This window comes from Ursus arctos, unplaced genomic scaffold (genome assembly GCF_023065955.2).
Source record: "Ursus arctos isolate Adak ecotype North America unplaced genomic scaffold, UrsArc2.0 scaffold_4, whole genome shotgun sequence".
In the NCBI taxonomy this organism is placed as follows: Eukaryota; Metazoa; Chordata; class Mammalia; order Carnivora; family Ursidae; genus Ursus; species Ursus arctos.
In genome coordinates this window covers 47,800,332-47,818,932 of record NW_026623056.1, presented here as the reverse complement: position 1 = coordinate 47,818,932, position 18,601 = coordinate 47,800,332, and the positions used below count along the sequence as shown (strand labels likewise).

At 37.7% G+C, this 18,601-nt stretch overlaps 1 protein-coding gene across 17 annotated transcripts in view; it reads left to right on the top strand.

Annotated features, from left to right (window-relative positions):
- Positions 1-18,601, top strand: part of ZPLD1 (zona pellucida like domain containing 1) — a 336,172-nt gene that overhangs the window by 254,460 nt on the left and 63,111 nt on the right. For 5 of the 17 annotated variants that reach the window (XM_044381697.3, XM_048214938.2, XM_044381716.3 and 2 more), the window contains 3 exons: positions 12,523-12,621; positions 17,632-17,717; positions 17,948-18,059. The gene's annotated coding sequence lies outside the window, so the exon portion shown is untranslated. Of the gene's footprint in view, positions 1-12,522; positions 12,622-12,668; positions 17,718-17,911; positions 18,060-18,601 lie in introns of those variants that run through there. The other 12 variants (XM_048214940.1, XM_044381701.3, XM_048214934.2 and 9 more) reach the window with 5 other exon arrangements.

The following is an 18,601-nucleotide window of genomic DNA, read 5'->3' as shown; positions in this document are numbered from 1 at the left end:
GCCAGTGAGAGAAAATTGGGGTTATATGGTCAGTCTGCATGCCATGTCAGCTATGGTAGGCGTCCTCCGTAATGAGCTATGCAGTGATCCGTATATATATGACCTATATATATAGATCGCAAAAGACTGCTGAAATCAAATTTCTAGATGCAGTTATTATTGATGTTTTCATGTCCCAGCATAGTAACATTTGACAGGCCTGCCCAATTTTGCAATTTTGCTGGGGCAAAGCTAAGTGTCTCAGTGATGTGAGGAAGCTTTTGTTCTGATTTTTCCTGAATGCTTTGCATATTAGAGGCACTAGGTCCATTTGGATGACAGGTTATCTTCACAAGATAACTTAAAAGGCTGCAGGTACTTCTTTTGTCCTGTTCCTAGGAAGAGAGCATTGACTGGATCTACTGCACTTTGAAATGAGGGACTGGGCACCTAGGTGCCGTGAGTCACGATAGGACCAAAGCCAGATGTTTTTGCCTAAATTTTTACTCTTTAAGTTTCGCCTTTGATGCTGATACCAACTGACCTGCTACTCTTGTGTACATGCTCCATATAGATTTGACATAGCCGCTTGTTTATGAGCAGCTGGGATTATTTGAGTTCTCACCGTGTTGCTACTCGATATTCGACACACAACTTTAGGAAAGGGGAGATAAAAAGTGAATGGGAGATAAAAAGTGAAAGTAAAAATACTAAGAGGTAATTATTCAGGTAATTTAGGCTCCATAATTTTTTTTGTCTCATTTGTAGCTTTGGAAGTTTAGATCTCTTGAAACCAATTTTAACCAGAGTCAAACTTAACAAACTAAAGTTATCCCTGTAATAAATGTGTTGTAGGCAAAGGCAATTTCCCCCCCTAGAGATTTGACTGCTTCTCTTAGTAGCTCTTAAACCAATTGTGCTTTCTAGATGTAAAAAGTATTATATATAATTTTTTAAAGCCTCAATATATTGTGGCATTTCTTGGTCCACAATAACTCCAAAAACGCTTTCTAGTGACCTTAATTTTAAAATCTTTACAGATGCTCTTTTTTGTTGTTTAAGTATTTGGCGCTTTTCTTTAGTTCTGTCTTTGAAGCTCATTATAAAATTCTTTTACTCATTTAAATATCTCTCTTCCACCACTTATTCATTCATCCAATACACATTTACTGAATGCTAATCGTACCTTGTGTAATATGAAACATGTCTGCATTAAAGCAGTTTTTTCTTCGCTTGCCATGATACCAGTGCTTGAGCACCAAGTAAACACTTTTAGAAAGACCTCAGAATCCATATATTGGTGCTTTAAATGGGATGCTGTGTGATGGTAGAAAACCTGAGTATTCTTGACCTAGAAATGTTGGAAATAGTGGAGTAACTAAAGGCTTAGTCTGTAGTGAGGGGGCTTTGATAAATCTCAGCAGGCTCCGTCCATCGGAGGTGGTGTAGGGAAGAACATAAAACCCCGCAGGCCACGACAACCCTAACAGCGTAGAGTTGTTCAGTGGTATCCCTAACCTCCTGAGGCGATATAATAATACTTAATGATTATGGGCAAGCTTCTCTAATTCCACATCTTTACTTAAGCAAAGACCCAGAAGGTAAATATGTTGAGCTCTTTCCTTCAGTTTGGGCTGTGTGAAGGTGACGTGATGTCTTCCATCTGCCTTGTTAAATGTCAGACGTGTGAGTGGATTTTGATCACGGTCCTCACAGTGATAAGTGGCTGTGGGTTGGTGGTAAAACAGAAACAATTAGCATTTTTAAGCTTTTATTATAAGAAACTTCAAACCATATAGAAAATAAATAAAATAGTATAATGAGCCCCTATGAGCCCTTCTGCTAGCTTAAAAAATTATCAGTATTCAGCCTTTCTTGTTTTATCTTTGCTTCCACTCATTCCCCAACCTTACTCAATTATTATTATTATTTACAGGGGTTTTGTGGTGTGTGTGAGAGAGATAAGTTAAGGACATTGAAATGCACAAATCTTAGCTGTACAATTTTCACACATAAGTACACACTTGTCCCACCTACACCATGGTCCGCAGGGGATTTATACTTATTACTGTGGGTGCTAGAAGGTCTATAGGTGCTCACATGGAGGAGAGGGAAATTCTCCCTCTGTCTACTCCCTGGTGCTCAGGCCTGGTAGCTGGGTCTTACACATGGGCATAAAGGACTTCAGATGGATGAGCTTTTCCTTCCAAACTAATAGTTTTTTAAACATTATTCTCAAATATAGACTCTGGAATATCCTCCCCTCATGCCTCTTCAAGGTACAAGGAAGAGAAGATAGCTATCATGAATTAGAGGAGACAGAAGGAAGAAGGATTTCCAAGTCCTGTTTTAATCCTCAGTGTCTTCGCTTGGTTAGAAAACTGGAAGGAATTAAAGTCAAATGATCTCTCTCAGGCTTTTACCTAAGTGAGACAGTATTTGTTTTTGCTTGATCCCTAATTATTTATTTGTGAGTTATAACTTAGTAGTTTCATTATACCCTGAGATTTCTATTACCTCTTAATGAATCAGGATGTTGATAAAATGTTAGGGTATCCACGTATGTCTTAGCCGTGGCTGTTGCACAGTGTGGTTGAGTGGAGGCTAGGACATAGAATATCTGGGGTGTCCTGGGGCCTGTAAGCGGCAGACAACGTGGCTTGAAAAGGTTCTATTCTGCCTGCATTTCCTCTTTCTAGCTTTGCTCAGTCCAACCTGTTCAAAATACAGATCGCTACTGATAAATAAGCCTTTAATTCTATGTATAAGAGATACTCACAATATTTCTTTCCCCTGTTGGCCTTGAAAATCACAAACCAACACAGAGATACTTTTTAAATGAAGTCAGATTTTTTCACTTCTTGCCAAGATATTGTTACTTATTCACAGTCTGTGGCTATTTGCAAGGCTGATCATAATTCTGCAGAAAACTGCCTGTATTCCTGTGTCACTCTTGAATAATCAAAATCCGGAGCTTCAGTAAGGGTGCTCCTCATTTACAAGGTTAATTCCTCCAATAATGATGTCTACACTCTTGCACACATTTCAGAACTGAGAATTTATTGCATAGGGCACAAGCTCATTGGCTATGCAGTGTAAATAACCTTATTAAGAATGCAGGGAGAAGATATATATTACTGTTCTGTTGGGTCAGAAGGGTAAACACAACAAGAAAATGAGGCATTTACCACTAAGTAGTCCAACTGATTTATTTTACTATGCCTTTTTCATTTTGAGCCTTTTGAAGCACAGGCTGGCTGGGTACTCTGCCCTCACCTAGGCATTCGTAGAAATTCTAAATTCTGGAGGGCGTGGGAGCTGTCCCAGAGAACAGCACACTAGGGACTATGTGTTAACTGAAGTTGGAATTGATACAACGTTTCAGGTCAGTGTGAGTTAGTAGTAAATCTGCTTTTGCTTTTGTGCTCCAGGTGTTTCTGTTAGGATTTGATAAAATATATGATGGAGAATTTTCCCTGCCAGTGTAAACAAAACTCCATTGATCTAGATCTAAGCAGTGACACAGCCCTAAGTAGAGACCAGAGCCAAGATGGAGCAGGATATACTAACCCTTCAGCTATCTCCCGCATATGGTCTTACTTCCAGTTTGACTCAGTGCTTTGATAGAAGAAAGTTGCGGTCTGCTTCTTTTCTGCCTCGAGATAGCGCCCAGTATAGTGGCATGCCAATGGGGAGAACTCTGTCAGCCAAGTGGTCTTCTGTGACATGAGGTCACATTTTATATAACAGAGAACACCATATCACAACTGTAATATCCTCAGGGCTCTTCTTTCAAGAGCCAATTAGCTTAGTAGTATACACTTTTTCTAGTGCTTGAAGTAACAAAATATTTTTAGGAAGACATCAGTGTCTTTCAAACTAGTAACAGTTGTTATAGTATTTCTCTACCTGACGATGATGATGATTATAGGTCAGGATTTGTCACTGTAGATTTTACTGTATTATAAATACTGTAAACTTGAGTGGACTCATGAGAAAAGCGTTTGGCTTTATGATGATCCCCAAATAAGAATCATCCTGAGTGTATTTTCTAATCTGTACATTTCTCTAAACAAAGAGCCTCTGAGACTGATTCAACGTTCCATTCTCTGGTTTGCAGGGAGGGGATGGAATATCTCCCTTTCTTTTATCCAGCTATCTGAGGTTCATTTTTGGCTTACCTTGTTTTATTCACACTTATCTACGGAGAAAGATGGTTTCTCAGTTTTCGTTGTTCCAAATCCATGTCTCATGGAAGCAGAAATTTTACTTACTAAAAGCTTCAATTAAATCAGGTAGCATGTTGACTCTCCACTGCAGAAAGCAAAGAAAGATAGCTAACAGAAGATAGGGTTGTGCGGTAAAAGGAGCAGCAATCTAAAATTTTGGAAGATCAGGTGTGCCTCTTCCAGGGGTTTATAGAATAAAATCAATAAAGGTAAAACATGTTAAATAGAATCTGGAATTTTCATCAGTTTGTCACCTCTTTAATCATTGGAGATCAAGTAATATGATCCGCCCCATATGACTCTGGGGTGCTGAATAATGTTCTAAGCTTTTACTAACATGCCTTGTCAGGGTCACCTTCATCTAGGTCCAATTCTGAAGACATCTCTTAAGTTTAAACTGCTGGTGAAATAGAATTTCTCTTTCTTTGTCTTGTTCAACTCATCTAAAGGAGGCCTGGGTTTGGAGTGAGAAAGGGTGGGTGAGCTCCATTCCTTGTCCTGGTGCTAACCAGCTGGTGGTGACATTGAGTATTTAGCCCTTTGGAGCCTTGGTTTTCCCTTTGTCAGATTAAAGAGTTGGGCTACGTAACTTAAGATTTTTCCCATCTTTAAAATTCTTCTCTCCATATCTTTAAAAAATATTTTAATCCTTATTGATTATGTGATGATGATCGACTGTACTCTCACCTTAAAAATATTAGAGCTGGGTCCAAGAAATGTAAGTCTGTGTCTTAACTATACAGAACAAACATGGTTACAAGAGGAGAGGTGGGTGAGGGGATGAGTTACATAGGTGATGGGGATTAAGGAGGGCACTTTTTGTGATGAGCACAGGGTATTGTATGGAGATGTTGAATCACTAAATTGTATACCTGAAACTAATATTACACTGTATGTTAACTAACTGGAATTTAAATAAAAACTAAGAAAAGAAACAGATGAGGCAAATTAAGTCAGAGTAAGCTCTAGAACAGGGAGACTGTTTACTGCCTTAGGAAAGGTCAGGTTCATGGGTGTGTGAACAGGGCAATCATATAGGGTCCCATGTTTAGGATTTGATACAATGTGGTCTTGAAATTCTTAATAATTTTATCTTTAAATTTGTATTCAGTAGTCAAAAGTCATCCTGATGGGATTATGGAGCATGCACTGAGGTCTTGGATCCTCTACCTACATAGGATTCTGCCTCCTATCATCTCCTTTCCCCTGGTTGGGTGCCAAGCCACCCATCCCCTTGACTCCAGCCAGTGACTTCTGCTGCCTTCTGTTCCCAGCCTGGCTCAGGCACGGGTGTGGAGAGAACAGTTGTGAGGGTTTGCACTTGCCCCACAGGTATCCTCATTCCCAAGGTGGCAGAACATTAAATGCAAGTAAAAATCACCACGATAGTTTGAGAGACTATAGAAGAATAGTAAAAGCTTTTCCCTTGCTTTTGAACAAGGGGCCCATATTTTCACTTTTCACTGAGTCCTACAAATTATGTAGCTGGCCCTCACCTCAGGCCTTCATAAACATTTTCTTTGCAAGGCTTAGAAATTAGCAAGAGCATCACCCTTTCAAAATTGCTTTGTATATTGCATTATAACAAAAGTAGATAATGTGTATGTATATTATATAATATAGTGATATTGATGGTGTCACTATTGTTCCAAATCTTATTTCTCATTTTTGTAGGTTCAGGAACTTGATTTTTTCCTTCTCTCTAAGTATTAGCCTCTGGAGGAATGTTTCGTGTCTACCAAAGTATAAGAGCCTCATGAATTAATTTATTTTGAATGGATAGATAGTTGGAAATACTGATATTAGGGGTATCAACACATTTTCTTCTCAGGAGAGATGCCTCTTTGGGTAATCAGATGATTTAAAAAAAACCCAGACAAAACGTATATAGGTGATTTTTAGAAATAATGTTAACAGATTATTATGCACCCCTTTTTACTATAGGAATATACCTGCTGAGAAGGCTAGAGGCTCATACTTGCCAATCAGGGCACCCTGTTCTATGGATTATGCTGGAGGCACAACTATACAATATTAAATTCTCAACTCTTGTTTACCCAGATTGTATCCTTCAGAAGGCATTGGGTGTTATAGCATCCAATCCCATTGGGAGGGTCTTTAAGAATTATATTTACCCAATATTTATGATGTCAGTATGTTTGTTTTATTTCTACAATGAGGTGATCACCTTTAACAAATAGTACAAATATTATCGGAAGTAAGAGTTCAATACCAACTCTACCAAAATGAAAGTTATCATCATTGGAAGACGTTTTTCAATATCCATGTGGATACGATGCTTAAGAGTCAAATCTGCAGGTTCTGCAGAGTAAAGTTTGAGAGTAACTCATCTTGAAATGCTGTTAAGGTGTAGTCCTCCTCAAATTATTATTGGTATTCACATGATAGAGGTTGAGAATTACTAAAGTACACTCTTAAAGTTTTCCAGTTAAAGTATTTGCAGAACTCTGAGGATTTAATTGTGTTCTTGGTTAGACCTCTGGCAAGAACTGAAAGTGCTTTTTGAGAGAAGTCTTGGTCCTGCCTGATTCAATTGCTCTGCAGCTGGGCAGGAATACAGATAAATTATTCAATGTTTATACAAAAATAAAAATCTTGTCAACTACACAGCTAGTAGCTGTCATAAAAAAATCAGCCCATTAAAAAAACACAAAATGTGTCCATTCCAGGCATTAATAAAAACCTGTTTTCAAATATATGGTAAATAGGCTACTCTTTAAGAGGCTACCTGAAATAAACCACCATTTTTCTAGAATTTGTAATCTCCCCTCTTTTTTTTTACTAGAAAGCTCCACAAGCCAGTTCTTCAAAAAATTGTCATTTTAGTGATTGATTCATTTATTCAACGAACTAGTGTGTATTGATCTCCTACTGGGAGTTCTTTCAGGCACTAGTTATAAACACAGCAAAGACCGAACTCATGGCCTACCATAGAGTGCTTTGGATTCACAATATCAGATAATGACAAGAACGATAACAAATATAGGAAATGTTAGATTTATAATAATGTATTTATTAATATTATCTTGAATGCCAACATGAGGTTTCTGGAGCAGACAGATTTATCATTTTTTTAAAGATTTTATTTATTTGTTAGAGAGAGAGACAGCGAGAGAGGGAACACAAGCAGGGGGAGTGGGAGAGGGAAAAGAAGGCTTCCCACAGAGCAGAGAGCCCGATGCGGGGCTTGATCCCATGACCCTGGGATCATGACCTGAGCTGAAGGCAGACGCTTAACAACTGAGCCACCCAGGCACCCTATCATTATTTATTTGTAGCAAATAATAATGTCCAGGTTCCCTTGTGCTGCAGTGTCTTCCTTCTGGTGCAATGCAGTGAGAGCCAGCTGTCACTCTACATATATGGGTTCTGTATTGTAGGTGAGTACCCCCTGGCCCCTGCCAAATGAACCTGGACATTTATACAGGAGAGAGAGGCAGCTGTCTTTCCTCCCTTTTGAGAGAGTTTCCTTGGAAAAGTAATGGGAAGGATCGTGGGTCCTCCTTTTGGAATGTATCCATGGCCCTGGGTCTCATCTCCCCTTGAAATGTAAACACATACTTCTGGAGAGATAAAGCTCTCTGGAGTTCTTGTTATTTAGTCAGTTCTAAATTATCTTGAAAGGATTGTGTTTTAGCCTCAGTTTCAAGTTTCAGTAAAATGTTCTCAGAAGACCCTAACTTTGCAGAAACAAGAATATTTTCTCCACAGCTGCTTATGGGATGGAGAGCTTGATAAGTTCCTCTAGATTCACTTGTCAGCTGTGACCTCTCTGAGGAGGTGATCAAAGCTTTGATCTGAAAGGCAAGAAGGAGCCAACATGTGAAAATCTGTGGAAAGGGAACATCTGGCACAAAGATCTTAAGGTTAGAATGAACTTGGAATGTTTCAATAACAGAAGGAAAGCCAGTGTGGCTAGAATGTAATGAGGAAAAGGAAAGAGATACAATCAGAGCAGTGCCAGGTTTCCCAGAACGTGGAAGGGATTTAGATCTTGGACTAAGGATAATGGTTTAGAAACCCCCTCGCTGCAGTAATAGATACAGCAGTTAGTAGCAGATATAGAGAAAAGTGGGTATTGTCCTTATTCGGTCATTTATTACTCCACCTTTCGATAGATGTACTGGGCGCCTACTATGTGCTGTGTGGACATGAGCAAGGTTCTGGGGACTTGTGCTTAAAAGCTTGACATGAACTCTGCCTTCCTGAAATTCAGGCTGCAGTGAGGGAGAGAAAAGATTGTGTTTGGGTTTGTAGGAGATGCTGTGGAAACAAGGAGGAGCGGCTAACCCAGGCTGCGCTGAGGCACATAAAGGAAGTCTAAGAGGTGAGGTTGTCTTCAACTGTATGTCACAGAAATTCAGTTAAAAGTGTCTTATTTTATTTATCTTCTGTTTCATGTAAGTACAGTCTGGAGGCAAACAGTGCTCTAGGGCTGTTATGGTAACAGGAGGACATTGAGGTCCAGACTTCCCCTGGTTTTCAGTATTATCATCCTTAATGCACGGCCACTCTCCTCATGGTGATGAAAAAAGAGATCGCCCTTCTAGATATCACTTTTCAATTCTAGGAAGAAAGAAACAGAAAAGGTAAAGGGTGAAAAATATGTTGCGAAGGTTTGCCTATGTTTTCAGGAAGACAGTAACACTCTGAAAAGCCTGATGCTTAACTGCAGTTTATACAATATAGTCTTTCCCACAAATACATCTCAAGCCCATCCACTGGTTCGTGGGACTGTGGAAAGCTAAGTATTTTTAATCGGAAACATTACTCATTAAATTAATTTGTGTTCTATTAGAAGGGGAGATGGAGTGAATAGATATTAGCAAGGCAATTAAAAACGACCGGCATGGGGATGATTTCTGTAGAAAGTGAGAGCTGAGACTTGGAAGAAAAGGGAAATTCTCAGAAGGCCATTGAGAGATTTACAGGAAAGAAAAAATTCCTATCACTTAACCTTTTCTTCTCAGCTCTTTTGTTTTTAAGAGCAATGATAAGAAACAATATATAAAAGAATGTGTTCATTTTCTACAAAGTTGCTATAGAAGATACTGTTCATATTTTAGTCAGTGCTCCTTTACAGATTCTTAAACTGTTTGATTCGTGTCCTTTGAATATTTCATAATAGCTTTATTATATCTATTCCTCTTACTTGTAATATCCCTTAAAACAGTTTAGAAGTAGGTGGAAACCATCTATTGTAGCCATAGTTAAAAATAAACAAATGTAATAATATAGTGAGTTTCAGGAAAAAAATGTGTTTGATCTTTGGAAGATTTTCTAAACCAAATATCTAGTATATTGGACCTTGTGGTCAGTCCTCATTAAACAGAATACATGACTGTTGACAAAAACAGACCCACATGTATCACTGGCTAGAATATCACCCTTGTAATAAAGGAATTATACAAATTAAAATCAATTTAAAACCATGCTAAACTATGAAAGATATTAATTTTATTCCTTCATTTCAGATTACATGAGTATTTGTTTCCTAACCCTTCTTAATTTCTCTAGCCTACATTTCTTAAAACTTGAGGAAGGCACACCTCCCTTGAAAAGATGGAAAACTGCTTAGGATGAGTATCAGTAATCAACTCTTTCCTAGAGAATTTGATGTCTTATGGAAGTAGCAATTATAAACTAACTCTATTGAAGTTGTTTATTCCAGCAATACACTTTCTTGATTTTAAGGTGAGAGTTTAAGTATGGGTCCAAGTAAAATAAATTTTCACAAATAACCTTGCATGATCATGTGGTTCAAATATGGATATTCACCATCCCATGCTTCAGAGAGGACAGGAGATGCTGGACAATACTTAGGACCAGAAATCACTACGAAGATGGCACCAGGCATGGTTTGCACAAACCTGAAAGCATTGATTGGACTTTGCACAAATTAATCTTGGGAACTTATTATATCTGTAAAAAAACTCATTTTCCAGATGACTGATTATATTTATAAAAGCAATAGTTTTAATGTTTTCTCTCCTGTTTAATTTCAAGTTTGATAATTTGGAGAGTCCTCCATTCAGTGAGAGCTCTGTTTCCTTTTTCCTCTTGATTATATATCGATCTGATCGAACGTGAGTATGTGGAACCATTGTTTCAATGTGGCTTTTGGCATTTATAGACAGGACATTTATAGGTGCGTTACCACCTAAGGAAGTTTTACTTTTTATATTCAGATAATGAGTAAATATTTGCTTGGAGTTGAGTTGAGTATTAGTATTGGACAAATACATGCATTCATTTAATTTTGTCTCTCTTACTATACAGACTATTGTTGCAATACAGTAATTTTTATCTCACATTTTGCATTTTAATTTGAAATTTAGAGCGCCACAGAAGAGTTGTTTTCAAAAAATGAAGAGATGCTCAAAAATGTATATGTGTTTTTGGGGCACCTGGGTGGCTCAGTCAGTTAAGCATCTGCCTTCAGCTCAGGTCATGATCCTGGGATCCCGGGATCGAGTCCCACATTGGGCTCCTTGTTCAGTGGGGAGTCTGTTTCTCCCTCTCCTTGCCCCCCTGCTCATGCTCTCTCCCTCTGTCAAATAAATAAAATCTTTAAAAAATGTATATGTGTTTTTAATGCAACAGATTGCTAGCTACTCCAGTATTTCATACACACACACACACACACACACACACACACATAAATCATTATATCACTCAACTCAGTTTCTAAAGCCTGTTAGGCTCCTGACGGTACAAATGAAGTAACCTTTCAGCAACCTAACACTGGACTGCAGAAATGGTGAAATCAGGAAGCCACTTAGAGTTTAATCCCCTCTCTATTAAGAATTCTTTTGGAGAAACACAGGAGTTGCTGTTTGGCACCCACAAGTACATATGAAACCTGTTGAGTGGTAATTGGCCCAAGTACCCAAGTCCTGAATGGATTCCTTGTTCATAAAAGGCTTACTACACATGCCTGTGTTCAGAAAGAGGGTAAAGATAATGGGAAGGGGGATCAGATAAGAACACGAATATATTTCTGTCATATTTAAAAATATAATAATATTCACCTTCCAAAGTATTTATTGGGCAAAATGGGAAAAAATGGCCTAATAATTGGTTATATAAAGGTTAACAAATTTTTCAAAAATAATTTTTAAAGGACACCAGATCCTAAGAAAGAATTGTGTCTGTTTGCAAAATACTTTTTTTGTGTCCTTAATATACCCATCTATGTTCATTTTGGGGAAGAAATACACTGGCTTTCAAATAACACAAAGTGTTTGCAAAAGGTTATTTTACATCAACAGAGTATTTAAGTGTGGGGTGAAAAGATGGGAGCTGGAGGCAAATCAGATTCTGGTTCTCCAGACCCGAGCATATTTAAAAGAAATCCTTTGCCCAGCAGAATTAACAGATGGTCTAAATCCCCTTGGAGTACATGGGCTCAATTCAATACTAATTTGGGATTATTCATTCAAATGGTTTGGTCTCTTCTGAAACTTTAATAAGGTAGGTAAGAATAAACCATGACATTCAATTTGAGCATTATAATTTGTCTAATATGATTCAGAGTTATTAAGGTAGCTTTTATACTTGGAAAAAACAGTAACAACACTCCAAAATGTGCAGTGACTATGGCTGGTGTAGACCATTTCTTTAGAAAGTCAACTTACTTATACATTGATCTGACTTCACAAACTAACCTCGATGAAACAAATATGATTCTGTCCTCTGCATTTGAGGTAAAGGTGGGCAGACAGTGAATACATGGGACACCAGAATCAGACCTCCAAAAGAATCATTAGTCAGGAATAATAAGTTGACTCTATGAAGATAAAGTTTATTGTGAATAAATGAAAGTTTTTTCATTTTGGGTGCAAATAAAAACTGAAAAGAAAAACATCTGTAACGTTGTTAGGTAGGGAAGATGGAATTTATAAGAAAAGATATAACATTAGCTTGCTGTATTAGGTTCTACAAAGAAACAGGACCGATAGCATACAACTCTTTCCCTTTGCCTCTCCCTCTCCTTCTATCTTTATCATCTCTACCATCTCAGCTCTTTCTCTGTCATCTCTATCTCTATATGTACTCTCATGATTATATTCAATGGTGACTACATGGAGAGAAGTTAGATACATTTTTTTAAATGATGATGATGGAGAAAAATTGATTAATATGGTACCATTCATGAAGAAATTTCAGAGAGTGAATACTTTCACATATGCATTGCATTTTCATCCATAAACTACGTTTCTATAGAGCAGAGCCATAGGTTTGAAAAACTAGGTAACATTTTTTTCTTCATCTCTATTCTCTGTTTTGTTAGGATAATGCTCCTGAATACCTTCCTGATGTGTCAAAAAGTAACTGTGATGTTATGACCTGTCTGCTTTGACGTGACTATGGTAAAACTAATATCAAGATGGTAATTTGGACTTACTATTTTCCCCTTCAAGATGTGGTACTTTATTATATGATAAAAATACATAAATTAAACTGTAATGTTGGACCTCATGGTTAGTTAGTATAATGAATGTATAAACGGGTGCATGGAATTCATTCTGTGACTCAAGAAAATGTCACTACCAGCTAATTGGGCAGTACTGTCTAAAAAGAAAAAGATCTTAGCAGGAAACTATCTCACTTTTTTCTAATAAGAAAATACCATTGACTTTTTATTCTAGACATGGTGGCAAATTGGTAGCTCAAAGTTGTAATCCAGTCCAAATATGGAAAAATGATTTAAAAACATGAGGCAGCATATAAAAGTTGAGTAGTTACAAATAAAATTCTTGATCTGTTCTTTTCTTGGAAAATTCGAATTCCCCACATTTTGCCTAATGTATTCCTGGATGGCAGCAATCTTCTGAAAAAGTGTTAACCATTGTTGTCTTTGGGCAAGCTTTGTGCTCTCTGGTTGGTTCCTTCCTGCCACTAATTCAATGTGCCCTATGCCCGTTCGCCAGGAGGCTCACATCACTTATTTAAATTACCTTCCAGCCTTTGTAGTCCTTGAAGTTTGTTTCCTGTTCTATAAAAGAGGTGCTGCCCAATTTAACCACCAAGCTCAGGACAAATCCCCACCATTCTGGAACATGTATTGAAACTACGGTGGTATCCTATGTTTCTGGCTTAGAAATTTCTTAGAAGTTTTGGTTTTAAAAGGAATGGGCCTGCCTTATTATGACAATAGAGATATGATTAGAACAGTTTTTCCTACCATTATCCAGATTGTGGCTTTCAACAAAGATTTGCTGGAAATACAAACCACAATTTCAGTGCTTTTATTGGCAAATAGGGCTGTATTGGTGAACTGATACAGTAATTGCACTTTTATAGCCCTCAGCACTCCAATTTACAATTATTTTAAATTTAATGCTTTTGATTAGGTGTTTCCAGAAATGAGAGTGCTTAAGTAATCCAAGAAACAAGGAAATGCCTTATAAATGTAGGGATGATTTAAAAGCTTTCTTAAAGGTATTCAATATCAGATACCTAGTAAAGCTAGTTCCTGGAATTGATCATCTGTAAATAAATAACTAGCAAGAAATTATAGTACCATAAATACTGTAATCACCATGAATTCTTCGTTGAAAGCATCTAGAATATATCAGTAAATCTTTCATGCAAGGGGAGTTTCTAGAAATACCTGAAAAAACAAACAGAGGCTTTAAGTATCATGTGATATAAGAGTGGCAATCTATCAGTGTTTCTAGTGATGGTCTTAAAGTAATAAATTCAACATTCCTTTAATAACATTTTCCCCTTTTGTGGTGCAACAATGCCTACAATAGAATAAAACTTTAGTCTAGCCTTATTGCCCCTTGCTACCTTATCAACTAACAATTTATGCTGATCAAGAAGTAAGGCTAATTTATTCAGGTTTTAGACTCTTGAGATTAGAAATATTTGGTTAAATTACTTGTTGAGCTGGGAAATCGATTGCACTTATGTGTAAAGCTTGCTTGGGCCCTCTTTCAACTGCGGCTAAATCTGCTTTTATAATTTGTCTACAATACTGTGTGGACTGAAATCTCATTAGGACATAGAGCCAATTTATTTGTGTATAGAGTACATGGGCTACAAGTGATTTTGTTAAGTACCTGAAAAACGGCTCTCCTACAACCCAGCTCTGTAGTAAGAACCCCGTTTCTATGACACGCCCACACGACAGCAGAAAATGAAAAGTAAAGTAAATTGGGGAGAATCTATGATACCAAAAACTATTTTCTGCCTGCTGGATTAATTGGTTATATCAAAGTAAAAAATTGACACATATATATTTTATGAGTTCCTTTACATCATTGCGTTTGGGTCCTTTTCATTTTTTTTTAATTTTTTTATTATGTTCAGTTAGCCAACATATAGTACATCATTAGTTTTTGATGTAGTGTTCAATGATTTGTTAGTTGCGTATAACACCCAGTGCTCATCACAACACTTGCCCTTCTTAATATCCATCACCTGGTGGTGGGTATTAAGGAGTTTGGGTCCATTTTAAAACAAACAGGAACTCGAGGCACCTGGGTGGCTCAGTCGGTTAAGCGTCTGCTTTCGCCCTGGGCTCAGGTCATGATCCCAGGGTCGTGGGATGGAGCCCCATGTGGGGCCGTCTGCTCAGGGGGAAGCCTGCTTCTCCGTTTCCCTCTGCCTGCTGTTCCATCTGCTTGTGCTCTCTCTCTCTCTCCCCCACCCCTGTCAAATAAATAAATAAAATTAAAAATCTCAAACAGGAATTCTGAAAGTGAGGCTAAACATTCACATGGTACACACTTGATCAAGCATAGAGGTTAAGAGGTACAAAGTTCTTATGTTTATTTTATAGTATAGTTCTTTAGTGTGAAGCTAAAACTTTGTTTTAATAGAAAACTACAGTAAAACTAGTCTTCTTTATTTACCTTTTCCTTTAATTCTGAAAGAAATATATTTCCCCACTTACAAGATATAAGAAAGAGTTATAGACATTTTCTATAATCCTGTACTGTTTCTTTCTTCATTCATTTATTCAAAATATATCATAGAATGCCACTGGCATACTAGGCATTCTCCTGGTGCTAGGCAAGCATTAGGGAACAGGAGAACCCCCAGGAGGGACTACATTCAGGCAGGCGTCCGGAGCGAAGACCTAGGAATAAGTAAATTATGAAGTATGCTATAAAGTGGTAAGTACTTTACAACTGGATGAGATTGAATCATCCGGAAGCAAACCTACATATTGAGGTGAAAAGGGCAAAGACTGAGCCCTGGGGCAGTTCCATCCCTGAGAGATAACTTTGTGAGAAGACAATGGAAATTAACCTTTGTCTCTTACCCCTTACACAGACAGCTGATGAATGTCCATTTCACCTTTCTAAGTTTGACTCAAATAACAGAAAGACAAAGTCTTGCCTTTATGTTTCATAGTGGAAAGATACTTAGATGGAATGATGGAAAGGATGTAACTCTCCTGTAACAAGAGCCTAACGTACTGACTTATTATCACTATGTTTTAGTATAGCTCCATGCAACAAGGAGGGCTTTTTACTTTCATTTTCTAGCTGGAGCCATTCAGTCACTGAGAGTTTAATTCTATGATTTTTAAAGGAAGCCGGTTGTGAGCCATGTAGTTTGAGGAAACGGTTACTGGTCAGGGTGTCTTTGAGGTCTAAATTCAGCCTTCTTAAGGAACTAAAGGGCATTCATTGGTCACCTTTCCTCTGATTGTGAAACATAAAGTAAATCCTTTTTTCGGACAGGATAACTGCTCAGATTTCCACTTCAGGTGCTATCAAATACTGATGAATATTTTATATAGCTAAAATTATTCCTTGATACAAGCATATGCTGCAGGTACAACTAATCAAATATTCAGCCAAGTCATATAGCTTGTAAGACAAGAAATCCCTTAATAAAGGGCTCAGAATGTTCAGAAAACTGATAAAATTTTCTCTTAGAAGTTAGTGGAATGTATGACATTACTGTTCACTACATTTTAATGGTAAAATAGTAACAAATAATGTCAGTTACTTTATCTCAACTATTTTATCTTTTCCTTGCTGAAAGCCTCTAATGGAATTACTGTCTTTTTAGCTAACCAACTTACAGAGAATGTGGGTAGTGGTTTCAATATTTATGAAATGTTCATTTTTCTCATAGGATAGAGGCTACTGATTTTTTTTCTGTAAATGACAGAATTTATTAATTGATGCTTGAACCTGTTGCGTTTTCATTTTTACTTTCAAAATGGTAAAGAACATGACAGACATGTATTCAAAGTAAAACCTGAAACATCGCTTGAAAACATCTAGCTCAAAAGCTTCATTATAGAATAAAACAGCCTCCAGAGAATGAAGAAAAGCTGCAGTTCCTATCAACATAATTAGGAAGACCTAAAAGAGATTTCCTGGAACCATTTTTATGTTTTTAAAAGAGTTCTTAACCAAAAAAAAAAAAAAAATCATATTAATGGTATTCAAAAAATTGGTAGATGCATGTATTGCATATTTACTCATGAGGAGAATGGTGTTTTAAGTTTATGGAGCTGACACTTCTCTGAAAAACATGAACCTGGATTTGTTTGGTCTAGAAAGCACCAACTCTCTCTCAACACTAAACAAGACATAGAAGGCAATGTGAATAGCCTCCAGCTATTATTTTTTTAGTGGTTACATTAGCTTTAAGTTCACTTACCATTTAGGGAGAGAATTTGGTTCAGGGAATGGACTAGAAATCTTAAAAGGCTGAACTCTTAGATTTTAATCTCAGTTCACAGTAGCCATAGGCAACTTGCCTCTGTACAGAAGCAATTGAGAACGTAAATGTTGTTAAAGTATCTTGAGCCAATTGAATAAAATAAAATTTTATAAAGATATATGCTAGGGTATTACTGATAAAGCAATGTGCTTTTTCAGGACAGCCATTATTATAACAGCTGGTGGAGCGATATAAATCTGCACAGTGGGCTTCAATCTGCCACAAGGTCATCCCTAAGCACAGTAGTGCATAAAGTAAAGCTTTACTTTGGTCAAAATATCCTGAAAAGTTTTCCATGGCACCTGAATCCCAGCTTCCCACTTTCCTCCCCAATGAGAAATCATAATGGTTGCTAGGGTGGAAGGCTTAGATGACGTCCAGCTGGGTCCAAAGCCTCCAGAGGCTGGTGGGGCGTGTAAACAAAAGCAGAGGCTAGGAAGAGGGTTCAGTGTCTACCTCCTTTACAATTGGGTCCTGTTGGGTTTTTTGCTTTGACAGCGTCTTAGTCATTATGATCCCAATCCAACCATTTTTTGCGATGATATTCCATATCCCATTTTCATCGCTACATGAAATGGAGTATTGAAAGGGCCAGGCATCTTTCACAAAGCATAACAGCACATTGATAACTGTGCACATTGACTCCCAACCCAACCTCAGGCCTTGTTTCTTACTTGATGATCTGTTTTTTCTGGACCAGCAGGCTTTCCCTCATCAGGCTGACGATGGCTCGCTTCACACATGCCACTCAAGACTTCTGTGCAGTATAAAATAGAAGATCAAAAGCAGGTAGGAGAAAAAGAATAAGGGAATGAAATGAAAACTGAAAGAGATGTAGTTGGAAGGAAACAAAGGTCTATAAAAGACGAGCTCAAGTTTCATGTTGGTGATGATTAGTCTTGCAAAACTTTCTGAGACTGTGGAAGCATTTGCTTGTCGAAAATCCAGTTTTTTTTTCCCCCTCCCTCTCTCTTTTTTAAAAGGCTTTTCATAATGAGCAACTCTTCTCTCATTTGAAGGATTGAATCTTTTCTGAAAAAGTTTGGTAAGGCCAGGCATTTGAACACTCAGTCACATGCAGTGGAACCAGACACATGGAGGACAGCTGACTCCACAGAACCAGGGACTTGGGTAAGTGCCCAGCACTGAAGCCACCTAACGGGACTGCAAATGTTACCTTTTTAGTAAGCAAGGAAAACTCATTTTAATTTAATCCTTTCTTTTATGTCATAAAGCAAACTCCAGTAAAATCCTTCTGGTGGTGTGGTTCCAGTGATGGGTAAGGGTTGGGCTGGGGAGTATCTTAATATTGCAAAACGGAACGAAAAACATCTTCCCATATTTGAGTGCAGAAAGGTATAAAGAAAAATTTATTTTGTGAACTGCAGTCTCATCCCAAACATTTGGGTTGGATTTGGAGAAAGGACTTACTCTTTCGGCAGCTTCTTCGCTTTCGAAGTTAGAGCCTGAGGTCAAGAGTTGTACGAGATTTGCTACACCATTGTATTTGAGCCTGGAGCTGCAACCGCAGTGCACTCCCAGTCGCTACAGCCTGCAGCTGTTCCATTAATGAGATATCTTATCAGGATTCCGTCTCACCAGAAACTCTGGTTGAATATGCGTGGCATCATCTCTAACTACAAAGATGATCTGATAATTGAAAATAATTACGG